This window comes from Ceratotherium simum, chromosome 7, assembly GCF_057802395.1.
Source record: "Ceratotherium simum simum isolate JZ-2026a chromosome 7, ASM5780239v1, whole genome shotgun sequence".
NCBI lineage: Eukaryota > Metazoa > Chordata > Mammalia > Perissodactyla > Rhinocerotidae > Ceratotherium > Ceratotherium simum.
The window spans coordinates 28038901-28051778 of record NC_141906.1 but is presented as its reverse complement, the minus strand read 5'-3'; the positions used below and the strand labels follow the sequence as shown (position 1 = coordinate 28051778).

Below are 12878 nucleotides of genomic sequence, written 5' to 3'. Positions count from 1 at the left end.
AATCCATTTAGAAAAGTAACATAAAATCACCAGAAAGGTACACAGTCCTTTGGTGAAAAGAGACTCACTTGATAAGCTCTGAGTGCATCTCAGTGAGAGCTGAGACCTCTCTGGGGACTGAGACATTGGCAGCAGCCATTATTGTGACCTAGTACAGGCGTGCTGACACAGGCACTGACAGACGCCTTTGGAATTCTTCCGCTGGCCTGTTAGTGCAGGGATCTGCCCTACCCACTAGAGTGGGTACTAGAGTACTGATTTAATCCAGCTCTGCTATGGCAGGTATCCATCCCTAGGGACTGGTCTCACCCAATGGCAAGTCCATGGGCAACTGGTGGGCCTGTCTATGTTGGGTGCCTGGATCACCTGTAGCTGTGTGAGTTGGTCCACCTCTGTGTGGCAGGTCATGCACGAAGAGCAGGTGGAGTGTGTGGGGTCTCTGCAGTGGGGTGATTGTGTCCACTTCAAGGGGTCAGGGTGTGTGCATGGGAAGGACTGTGTTGATGGGGTGTGTGGCCCTGTGGGAGATGGGGGCTTGTCAACTGAAGAAGACTTATGCTTGTCAAACAGCCACATAGGGGATTGGTCCCATTGAAAGCCTGAAGCAATTGGGTGCTCCTATGCCTGGGGCCATCCCCGCTCAGCTGCAAACCTGAAAGAGCTGATAAGAGCCTTGTAGGCCAGAGGCCTACAGCAATCGTAAGCCCCTGAGCCTAACAACCAGCCACACTGGGGGCCTACTCACTTAACAGAAAAAAAGCAATAGGAATGTGCTATTAGACCTTGCATCCAACTGTGCTGGGGTCTTCCACACCTGATAAAGTGATCGAAGGGTCCATAGCAGCCACATGCAGGTGAGCAATACAACCAGCTGGTCAGGGGGACAGCCCAGCCTCCCTGGGCACCTGTAGCAAGAGGAACCCTGCCACAACAGAAGGACACACGTAGCCCACACAGGGGTCACTCCTATAACATTTGGAACTGGTGATGAGGGAAGCACACTGCTGGGCCTCATAAGGCATCTCTTACATAAGGCCACCTCTCTAAGATCAAGAGATGTAGCCTACCTACCTAATACATAGATATAAGCACAGAGAAAGAGGTGAAATGAGGAGGCAATGCAATAGGTTCTGAGTAAGGGAACAGGACAAAACCCCAGAAAAAGAACTGAATGAAACAGAAATGAGCAATCTACCTGACAAAGAATTCAAATATAAAGTGATAAGGATGCTCACTCATCTTGGGAGAATAATGGATGAATTCAGTGAGAACTTCAATAAAGAATTGGAAAATATATGAAAGAACCAATCAGAAATGAAGAATACAATACTGGAAATGAGAAATTCACTAGAGGGACTCAATAGCAGAGTAGATGTTACAGATGAAGGGATCAGTGAGCTGGACGAAAGACTTGTCACCCAAGCTGAACAGATAAAAGAATAAAGAATTAAAAAGAAGGAGGACAGTCTAAGGGACCTCTGGAACAACATCAAGCACACTAACATCTGTGTCATAGGTGTCCCAGAAGGAGAAGAGAGAGACAGAGGGGCACAGAATATATTTGAAGAAATCATAGCTGAAAACTTTCCTAACCTAAAGAAAGAAACAGACATCCAGGTACAGGACGCATAGAGAGCACCAAACAAGATAAACCCAAAGAGGTCCACACCGAGACATATTATAGTTAAAATGTCCAGAATTAATGATAAAGAGAGAATCCTAAAAGCCGCAAGAGAAAGGCAACAAGTTATATACAATGGAAACTCCATAAGGCTACCAGCTGACTTCTCAGCAGAAACCTTACAGGCCAGAAGGGACTGGCGCCATATAGTTAAAGGGCTAAAAGGAAAAAACCTACAGCCAAGAATACTGTGCCTGGCAAGGTTATCATTCAGAATGGAAGAAGAGAGAAAGATTTTCCCAAATAAGCAAAAATTAAAGGAGTTTTTCACTAAGGAATGAGTCCTACAAGAAATGCTAAAGGTACTTATTTAAGGGGGAAAGAGAAGACCACAAAGAGGAAAAAATTATCTATTTCCATGATAAGAGGGTAATGGATACATACATACAAGAAAGACGTTAGATATGATAACAATAATGTAAAATGTGGGATGAGGCAAGTAAAAGAGTAGAGCTTTTAGAAAGAGGTCAAACTAAAGAGACCATCAACTTGATTTAGATTGCTATATATGTAGGTTATTATCTATGAACCCAAGGTAATCACAAACTAGAAACATACAATAAATACAAAATAAAAAACTAAGAGAAAGGAACCCAAACATAATACTAAAGAAAGCCACCAAACCACAAGGGAAGAGAGTAAGAGAAGAAGAAAGGAACAGAGAAGGACTACTAAAACATCTAGAAAAAAGTAACAAAATGGCAATAAGTACTTACTTGTCAATAGCTACTTTAATGTCAATGGAGTAAATGCTCCAATCAAAAGGCATAGGGTGGCCAACTGGATAATAAAAGAAGACCCATATATGCTGCATACAAGAGACACACTTCAGACCTAAAGGCACTCATAAAGTGAAAGTGAAGGGATGGAAAAAGATACTCCATGCAAATAGCGATGACAAGAATGCTGTTATAGCAATACTCATCTTAGACAAAATAGACTTTAAAACAAAAACTGTAATAAGAGATAAAGAAGGACACTACGTAATGATAAAGGGAACAATTCAACAAGAGGGTATAACACTTGTAAATATCTATGCACCCAAAATAGGAACACCTAAATATAGAAAGAAATTATTAACAGACATAAAAGGAGAAATGGACAGGAACACAATAATACTAAGGGACTTTAACACTCCACTAACCAATGCATAGATGATACAAAGAGAAGAGGAATAAGGAAACATTGGCCTTAAGTGACACGTTAGACCAGTTGGACTTAGTAGATACATAGAGAGCACTCTGTCCAAAAACTACAAAATGCATATTGTTTTCAAATACACATAGAATGTTCTCAAAGATATGTCACATATTGGGCAACAAAACAAGTCTCCATAAATTTAAGAAGATTGAAATAATACCAAGCATCTTTACTGACCACAACAGTATGAAACTACAAATCAACTACAGGAAGAAAATCAGAAAAGTCACGAATATGTGGAGATTAAACCAAATGCTACTGAATAACGATTGGGACAATGAAGAAATCAAAGGAGAAATCAAAAAGTACCTGGAGACAAATGAAAATGAAAATACAACATGCCAGATTTATGGGATATAGCTAAAGAAATTCTAAGAGGAAAGTTTATAGCAATACAGGGCTACCTCAACAAGCAAGAAAAATCTCAAATAAACAATCTAACAATGCACCTAAAGAAACTGGAAAAAGAAGAACAAACAAAGCCGGAATCAGCAGAAAGCAGGAAATAATAAAAATCAGAGCAGAATTAAATGAAACAGAGACTAAAAAATCAATAGAAAAAAATCAATGAAATGAAGATCTGCTTCTTTGAAAAGATAAGTGAAATTGACAAACCTTCAGCAAGACTCACCAAAAAAAAAAAAAAAAAAAAGGAGATGAGGCTCAAATGAATAAAATCAAAATGAAAGAGGAGAAATTATAACAGACACCTCAGAAATACAAAAGATTATAAAGGAATACTATGAAAAGCTATATGCCAACAAACTGGATAATCTAGAAGAAATGGGTAAATTCTTAGAATCATACAACCTTCTAAAACTGAATTCAGAAGAAGTAGAGAATTTGAATAGGCCAATCACCAGTCAGGAGATCGAAACAATAATCAAAAACCTTCCGAAAAATGAAAGTCCAGGACCAGACAGCTTCCCTGGTGAAGCTGGGTATGGAAGGAAAGTACCTCAACATAATAAAGACCACATATGACAAACCCACTGCTAATATCATTCTCCATGGAGAAAAACTGAAAGCTATCTCTCTAAAAACAGGAACCAGGCAAGGATAACCACTTTCACTACTCTTATTTAACACAGTATTGGAAGTCCTAGCCAGATTAATCAGGCAAGAAAAAGAAATAAAAATGGTCCAAATTGGAAAGGAAGAAGTGAAACCGTAGCTATTTGAAGGTGACATGATTTTATATATAGAAAACCTTAAAGAATTAACTAGAAAAGTTTGACAAATAATAAACAAATACGGCAAATTTGCAGGATACAAACTCAACAAACACAAATCTGTTGTGTTTCTATACACTAACAATGAAGTATCAGAAAGATAAATTAAGAATACAATTGTGTGGTGATGGGTTGTAATTAGTATTTGGGTGATGAACATGATGTAATCTATGCAGAAATAGAAGTATAATGACGTACACCTGAAATTTATACAATGTTATAAACCAATGTTACTGCAATAAACAAAAAATTAAAAAAAATACAATCCCATTAAAAATTGCATCAAAAAGAACAAGATACCTCTGAGTAAGCAAAGAGGTGAAAGACCTGTACACTGAAAACTATAAAACTTTGTTGAAAGAAATTGAAGAAGACACAAAGAGACAGAAAGATATTCCATGCTCTTGGATTGGAAGAAGTAACATAGTTAAAATATCCATACTTCCTAAAGCAATCTACAGATTCAATGCAATCCCTATCAAAGTTCCAATGACATTTTGCACAGAAATAGAACAAAGAATCCTGAAATTTATATGGAACAACAAAAGACCCTGAATAGTCAAAAGGATCTTGAGAAAAAGAACAAGCTAGAGGTATCACACTCCCTAATTTCAAGATATACTACAAAGCTATAGTAACCAAAACAGCATGGTACTGGGACAAAAACAGACACACAGATCATTGGAACAGAATTGAGAGCCCAGAAATAAACCCAGACATCTATGGACAGCTGATTTCTGACAAGGAAGCCAAGAACATGCAATGGAGAAATGAAAGTCTCTTCAATATATGATATTGGGAAAACTGGACAGCCACATTCAGAGGAATGAACGTAGAGAAAGTAGAGAAAGAAAGTGTCATACACCATACATAAAAATTAACTCAAAATGGATTAAAGACTTGAATGTAGGACCTGGAACCATGAAACTTCCAGAAGAAAACATAGGCAGTACGCTCTTCGACATCGGTCTTAAGAGCATATTTTCAAGTACTATGTCTGACTGGGCAAGGGAAACAATAGAAAAAACTAAACAAATGAAACTACGTCAGACTAAAAAGCTTCTGCACAGCAAAGGAAACCATCAACAAAATGAAAAGAAAACCCAGCAATTGGGAGAAGATATTTGCAAACCATATATCTGATAAGGGGCTAATATCCAAAATATATAAAGAATTCATACATCTCAACAACAAAAAAAGTAACAACCAATTAAAAAATGAGCAAAAGATCTGAACAGACATTTCTCAAAAGAAGATATACAGATGGCCAACAGGCACATGAAAAGATGTTCATCACTAATTATCAGGGAAATGCAGATCAAAACTACAATGAGATATCACCTCATGCCCATCAGAATGGCTATAATTAAGAAGACAGGAAACAAGAAGTGTTGGAGAGGATGTGGAGAAAAGGGAACTCTCATATCCTGCTGGTGGGAGAGCAAACTGGTGCAGCCACTATGGAAAACAGTATGGAGATTCCTCAAAAAATTAAGGATAGAACTACCATATGATCCAGCTATTCCATTGCTGGGTATTTATCCAAAACCTGAAAACACGAGCGTGTAAAGATACATGCACCCCTATGTTCATTGCAACATTATTCACAATAGTCAAGACTTGGAAGCAATTGAGGTGCCCATCAAGGGATAAATGGATAAAGAAGTTGTGGTATTTATACACAATGGAATACTACTCAGCCATAAGAAAGGATGAAATCCAGCCATTTGTGACAAGATGGATGGACTTGAGGGTATATGCTAAGTGATATAAGTCAGAGGGAGAAAGTCAAATATCATAAGTAGAAGATAAAAACAACAATCACATAGAGACAGAGATTAGATTGGTGTTTACCAGAGGGGAAGGGGGCAGGGAGAGAGATGAAAGGGGTGATTAGGCACATGTGTATGGTGATGGATTGTAATTAGTCTTTGGGTGGTGAACATGATGTAATCTATGCAGAAATTGAAATATAATGATGTACACCTGAAATTTATATAATGTTATAAACCAATGTTCCTGCAATAAAAAATCTCTCAGCAAATTTCAAATGTAAAGTACAGTCTCATTAACTATGGTTACAGTACTGTCCTTAGATCTCCAGAAGTTATTCATCATGCATAACTGAAACATTGTGCCCTTTGTATGTGATTGTCCAGGGATGTCACAAGATGTCTCAGAGGATGAGAAACTCAGTGAGAAACAGTTGAACAAATTCCAAGACCAGAGCACTGTTCTCATTTCATCTATTACCAAAGATCAGGCCAGTGAGGGGAAGGATACATGACTCTTGAAATTCATATGTGCAGCCATAGGCTCTGTGAAGGAGGTAGCTTTCTCAGTCAAGCATGGCACTGTTCTCTCTGTTGCTTTGACAGTAGAAGATGTAAGTCCTGTAACGTCCCTGGTGAACTTGCTCTAGAAACAGAATTCACTGAGTTATTTCCTAGTGTTTCAGCTTATTCCTAGTGTTTCCCCTCACCCATCTCACATACCTCAGCATGCATAGCCAGTGATGCTGAAAACTCTGTTCCTCTTCCAAAGATATTTCTGCTTTGGAAAGAATACACCTGCTCTTGAATTTGCTTGGTCTTGATCCTGATAACGATGGGATTCAGCACAGGTGGAATCGGAATGCAGACATTAGCCAGCAAGATGTGGATATGAGGTAGAATGAGGTGTCCAAACTGCTGAGTAAGGGCTGTGAAGATCCCAGGCCCTAAAAGAAGATATGATGCAGACAAGGGAGCCACGTGTATTGAAAGGTTTTTGGCAAGCTTCTTGGGAAGGCACGTGGAAGACAGCATGGAGATCAAAATGTAGGAAATGAAAATTAACAGCACATCTAAGACCACTGTTGACACTATGACAAAAAGTCCATAGCAGATGTTCACTCGAATATCATTATAAGCATATTTGGCCAAGCAAATGTGTTCACAAAAGGTATGTGGCATAATATTATTTTGGCAGAAAGTCAATTTTGTCAAAAGAAATATTATGGGGAAAATTGTACAATAACTTCTCAGATAGATGGTAACACCAATTTTCCTGATCAGTGCACATGTAAGAATAGTGGTGTATGTCTAGGGTAGCATATGGTAATATAGCGGTGAAATGCCATCACCAGCAAGATCCCAGACTCAGACATGAAAGTGCAGTGGATGATGAAGAACTGAGTGATGCAGCGATCCAGGGGGATCTCCTCAGCATGGAACCAGAAGATGCCCAATGCTTGAGGCATTGTGAACGTAGAAAGGACAATGGCTGCTCTGGCCGGCGCGCAGAGGAAGAAGTACATGTGTTCACGGAGGTTGTACTTTGCAAGGATGATGAAGATAAGCAGGCTATTCCAAGTAGGACGATGACATAGGAAATGAAGAAGGGGATGGAAATCCACATGTGCTGGTTGTCAAGGCTGGGGGTGCTCAGCAAGCCAAAGACTGGGTGGCTAACACCAGTGTAGTTTATGGTAGTCATATGTGTGGAGACCACAGAGACATCACCTCCTATTCACAGACAGAAATGAAAATACAGATTTTCCTATAATATTCTTTGTGAAGGCACAAGGAGCTTTTGGTGTATCTCATACTCTCCATCTTCTTTGAACATGCAAATAATAAGAAACATAAAAGGTCACTGGGATATGTTCTCTACCTCAATGAGTGATAGTCTAATTAAAAGGTATACATATCTCCAGCTAATGAAATAAAACATATTGTTGTATGTATTTCTCCTACAAACAGAGGATTATGAATATAGAAAGGAAATCATTATGTGTATCTGGGAAGGTTGTAACAAGATGTTTCTTGAACTTGAACTTGACCTTGTGGTGGGTATTTTATCACAAGGAGAAGAATGAAAAGAGAGGGATCAACAGAAGAAAACACAGGTATTTAAATCAAAGTATAGCATGTTCATGAACCAGTGTTTGTTCAGCTCCAGGTGGCTGTGCATTAGGAATGCTGAAGAAAGCAGGGTAGGTGGTTGTACAGAGAAATCTTGCCTAATTGACGGAAATGAGATTTGAAATCTCTCTGATTTTACCACCTACAGTTTGCTCCCTTGTGAAGAGATTCAAGAGACCTTTAAGAGGTAACATTGACAGGGCTTGTGTGCCCGAGGTGAGGAACTGCTCATGTTCACTCCTTAGGGAACTAAGTTTAGAAATGACTGAAATTGGAAAATCAGGCATTATTGCTGGTGGAGGATGTGGATGTAGTTTGGAAGATTTTTCTTCAGGTTGAATTTTATCACTTAATTCTTAGCATACATTCATTCATTCATTAACTCAGATATTCAGAAAGGAGTAACCATTTTTTAAGTACCACATTTACAAACTGCGGATAGTGAAAAATGGGAATTTGTGTCAGTCCTACGGGCTTATGGTCTGAGAGAAAGCCAAATTTGTAAGCAAGTAGGTTGAAGAATTGGAGGCAAATGTTAATTCCCCCTAAGGAAGGGGTATTTAAAAATATCTAGCTCAGTAGCTAAGTTGTATCCTATGCTCATTAACATTATTTTTTCCACTCCAGTCACCATTTTGGTGGGCCTGATTTTCCTTTCTGGGGAGGAAAATCAGCTCCAATTACCATTCTCTAAGTGCTGGGAGAAAGTGTTCTGCCATCGGAGTCACCAGTCACAGGAGTTCAGTCAGCTGGTGAAAGTCAGGGCACTGTCTCCTGTAGAGCAACGGCTGTTCTGTGAGAAAGTTCTCCCCAGTGAGGGCAGCTGACGTCCTGCAGGAAAACCAGTGGGATGGCACTGGAGTGATGTGAGGGCTGGTGTGTGCCCCACAGACCTGGCTGGGAAAGGAAAGGAGAAAAAAGGCAAGAAAGAAGAGGCCATTGAACACACAATCAACAAAAGCAGGGCTGGAGAGGAGGGCTGATTATGGATGCTGATGATGGCAATGTGTTTGGGGAAACGAAGTAGCAGAGGAAATTTTATTAATTGGGGCCCAAGATAGAAGCCAGGGAGCTCAGAGGCTGAGGATTTGCCTGTTTGAATGGTCTCCTGATCAAGTTAGAGTTACTTTGGTCTGATACCACTTCATCCTAAATGCCCCACTCAATGTTCCTCCCCCATACTTCTCTTCTCACATCTGCTTCAGATGTCCTGGTCTGCTTCCCACCCCCTGCTTTGGGAAGCCCAGCACAGATGCTTGCCATTCTCAGGGCTCTTCTCATATTTGCCAAGAGTGGTCTTCAGACTAAGTCAATATCTTTTCTGTTTTCCCATCCAGTCTAATTATTAGGACGTTTATCATATATTGGATTACTTCTCTTTATTTACCAACCTTCTTTAACCTTTACTCTCAACCTCCCTTCCCAGACCTCACCCTCCACTTCTGCTGTAACCAAGCAGATTGGTGCCTCTGGTCTTTACCATTCATTGTCCACATATACCAATAGCTTCCAAGAGTCCTGTCCCTTCTGCCCTGTCTGGGACATAACACCAGCCCAGTCCTTACCTTGATCCTGCAACCCCTCCCTCCTTTGCAGATGTTCAATTCATCTTATCAGTCTTTCCTGAGTCCTCAGAGACAGACATGAGATTGGAGATGAGATTCAGCTTGTTGGGGGCCAGGCAGATTGGCTGTTCATTCTCTTTCATGAGAGCCCTTGAGAGAAGCACTTACATCAGGGCTCCATGGACACAGCTGTCTCCACCAGCCTCGCCTGCTTCCCAAATGATCTGGATCCCACACCCTCAGTCCATTTCCCCACCTCCCTAGCCTTCTCCTGACTATTTTCTCTCCTGCTTCTCCCCACATGCTCTGATCTCATCCCACACCGAGTGTTCACATTTATGATGTTTCACTACAAAAAACCTCTCCCAGCTAATCCAGCCTTGCTACAGGCCTGTTTTAATACCTACACTGGTGTTACATATTGAATTAAATTACTGATTATTAAGTTATTTTCAATCTGCAACACGAGTGCATGCAATTACTATGTAAAGATGATTTTCAAATTTTTGTTCTTCAAGTAAAGGATGATGTTGCAGTTATATTCTGCCCTGTAGTGGCCACAAGATTTATATTTTGGGGTCATAAATAATGAGTTTTAAGTCTTTCCTAAGGGCACATAAATGTCCATGCATAATCTGTAGAACTCATGTGATTCTTGACATTTGTAACACATTTTCATTTCGTTTGCCAGACTAATGAGTCATTCCTTTTAGTGCTTTGTCACAAAATTCCACATTTATGATTGCTGGAAAAACAATTCTCCTGCTTCTTTATATTCTTTTATAAGTAATTTTATCTAGGTTTTACTCATCCTGACTATGTATTGTGAACTTCTTTCAACTTGGAAATCACTCTATATTCTCTCTGATTATAAAAGTAGTCCTATACATTATTTAAAAAATCAGATAATAAAGACAGTTAAGAAGCAGAGAGTAACCTCACCTTCAGAAAAAAACTATTTGTTTTGATACAATACATACAGGTATATAATCCTAGCTGGTCCTCCCTATTTTATGCTCTTCTGAAATTCTTAATAGTTTTTCATAATTAATTAAATAATTATATGAAATTAATGCATTTTACTTATCCATTCATGTCTTTGGGGACATAATTAGCCCATTTGTCATTTCCGACTCAGGATCAGGGAGCCCGATGAGCAACTATCAGGACAGAAACAGGTGCAGATTCCAGAAGTGATCAGACGTGTGAGAAGCCTATTGTGGTAACAGTCTTGGATAGAATTCTCTTTTGTGCACTGCATTTCATTCACAATACGTGACATTTGTTGAATTTTATATTTCCTAAAAATTCTAAGATCCGTTTTTAATATTTTCAAAAAGACTCAGAAATTCATTGCACTCTCTTGCAAAGATAATCCCACCTCTCTCTTCTCAGTGTCAACAGGTATAAATTAACAGCCATAATTGTCATGTGGCCAGTGGACTCTTGACGACTTGTCGGCTGAAGCTAATATGTGAAAACCTTGTGCAGGTAAACCCTGGAGAAACCTTTTACATGACTACATGAATGAGGCTTCTTCAGACCCAGAGTGGCACCAACAATCATATAAGGAAAAGCTCATCAACTGGTGTAAAATTTCAGTGATAAGAGATGACTAAGTTGTAGACACCTGCTGTACACATTGTGCCCAGAAATAACAATCAACACTGTACTGTGCACTTAAAAATCTTTTAAGAGAGTAGATCTCATGGTAAGTGTCTTACCAGAATACAATATACTTTAAAAACAATTATATAAAAGTTTCCCAAGCCAATGACAGGGAGTTAGAAGGAGCTGAAATAGAGGGGGCTGGAGAAGGCTCATGGTCAGAACAAGGATGTTGCAGTGTCAGGTCAGAGACCAAGAATCTGAGAACTAGAATGAACAAGGTCTATTTCATGGATATCAGCAAGCATTGATGCTGATCTTCAGAAGCCACTCTGAACTCCACCACCCTGCAGGTGTCTGTGTCATGAATGACTTCCTCCACACTTGTGCCCTGGGGCCACACAGGCCCTGGAGCTAGAATCAGCCCTGGAGAGAAAGGAGAAGGGGATGCACCCTGAACTGACTGAGAAACTCTTGAATTGACAGGATTCCATTACTTAAAAATGACTAGTTTAAGATTTGACATTAGGTAGGAAAAAGCCTGAATATAAAAACCATTTATAACATGAACTATGTTTAGCCTAGCGTCTAAGCACGCAGGTTCTGAGGTCAACTTCCCAAGTCCACATCCAGCCTCCACATTACCAACTGTAGAGTTGCGTGACGTAATCTTTCTCTGCTTCAATTTCCCAATAAAGAAACTGGGATAATAGAACCTACACTAGTTCCCCCTTATCCACAGTTTCACTTTCTGCAGTTTCAGTTACCTGCAGTCAATTGATGTTTGAAGATATTAAATGGAAAATTCCAGAAAGAAAAAATTAATAAGTTTTAAATTCCATGCCATTCTGAGCAGTGTGATGAAATCTCACCCTGTCCCACTCCCTCCCGCCTAGGATGTGAATCATACCTTTGTCCAGCTATGCACACTGTACATACTACCTGCCTATTAGCCTGTTAGGAAAAACAATAGTACATATAGGATCAGTACTATTCAAAGTTTAAGGCATCCACTGGGGGCCTTGGAACATATCCCCTGTGGATAAGGGAGGATTATTGTACTCCAGAAGATTGTTGTTAGGATTAAAAGTTACTACATACAAAGTGATTAGCCCATAATAATCACTTAATAGATATTAGCTATATATATTGGTTTTAGAAAATAAAAATACTTTTTCTCAGCCCAGTATTTTGTTGTCTAAAAATATAATACCTGTTACAGATGAGAACCTAGTCCATAATTTTAAAAACCATCCTGCAGTGCATCCTGCACCATAAACATTTGTGGACCAGAATTTTATCATGTTTCTACAGTAAGTGTATGTGCAAAGATGAAGCAAACCCACCAGAAAGGCCTACCCCTTACCCTATCATCAATGCACTGATCAGGACACAGGTAGGAAGACTCTGGTTTGAAAGAGGATGCCAGGCTCCATAGAAGGGATAGACAGTGAGCTCTGCACAGCCCCCCAGGAGAGCTGCTTAGAAATTGAGGGATACAATCATCTTATTTTGGGCTTGCAAGTAAAGCCAACTATCCATGGTAGACCTTTATGTGGAAGCCACAGCAGACTTGGGAGTTATGGGGATACCTGTGGTTGACAACTGGTCCTTCAAAAACTTAGCTTCAGCCACACCCATATCCCTGAGACCAAAGAGCTGCAATGTCATTTCCATGTGAGAACGG

The 12878-nt window shown here is 39.6% G+C and overlaps 1 pseudogene across 1 annotated transcript; it reads right to left on the bottom strand.

Moving 5' to 3' along the window:
- Positions 1-6372: 6372 nt before the first annotated feature.
- Positions 6373-7696, bottom strand: LOC101399141 (olfactory receptor 52B4-like; annotated as a pseudogene). The gene is made up of 2 exons (XR_015552818.1): positions 6609-7696; positions 6373-6531 (listed from the first exon to the last, which is right to left on the bottom strand). The product of XR_015552818.1 is annotated as an olfactory receptor 52B4-like (transcript).
- Between the last annotated feature and the right edge of the window lie 5182 nt (positions 7697-12878).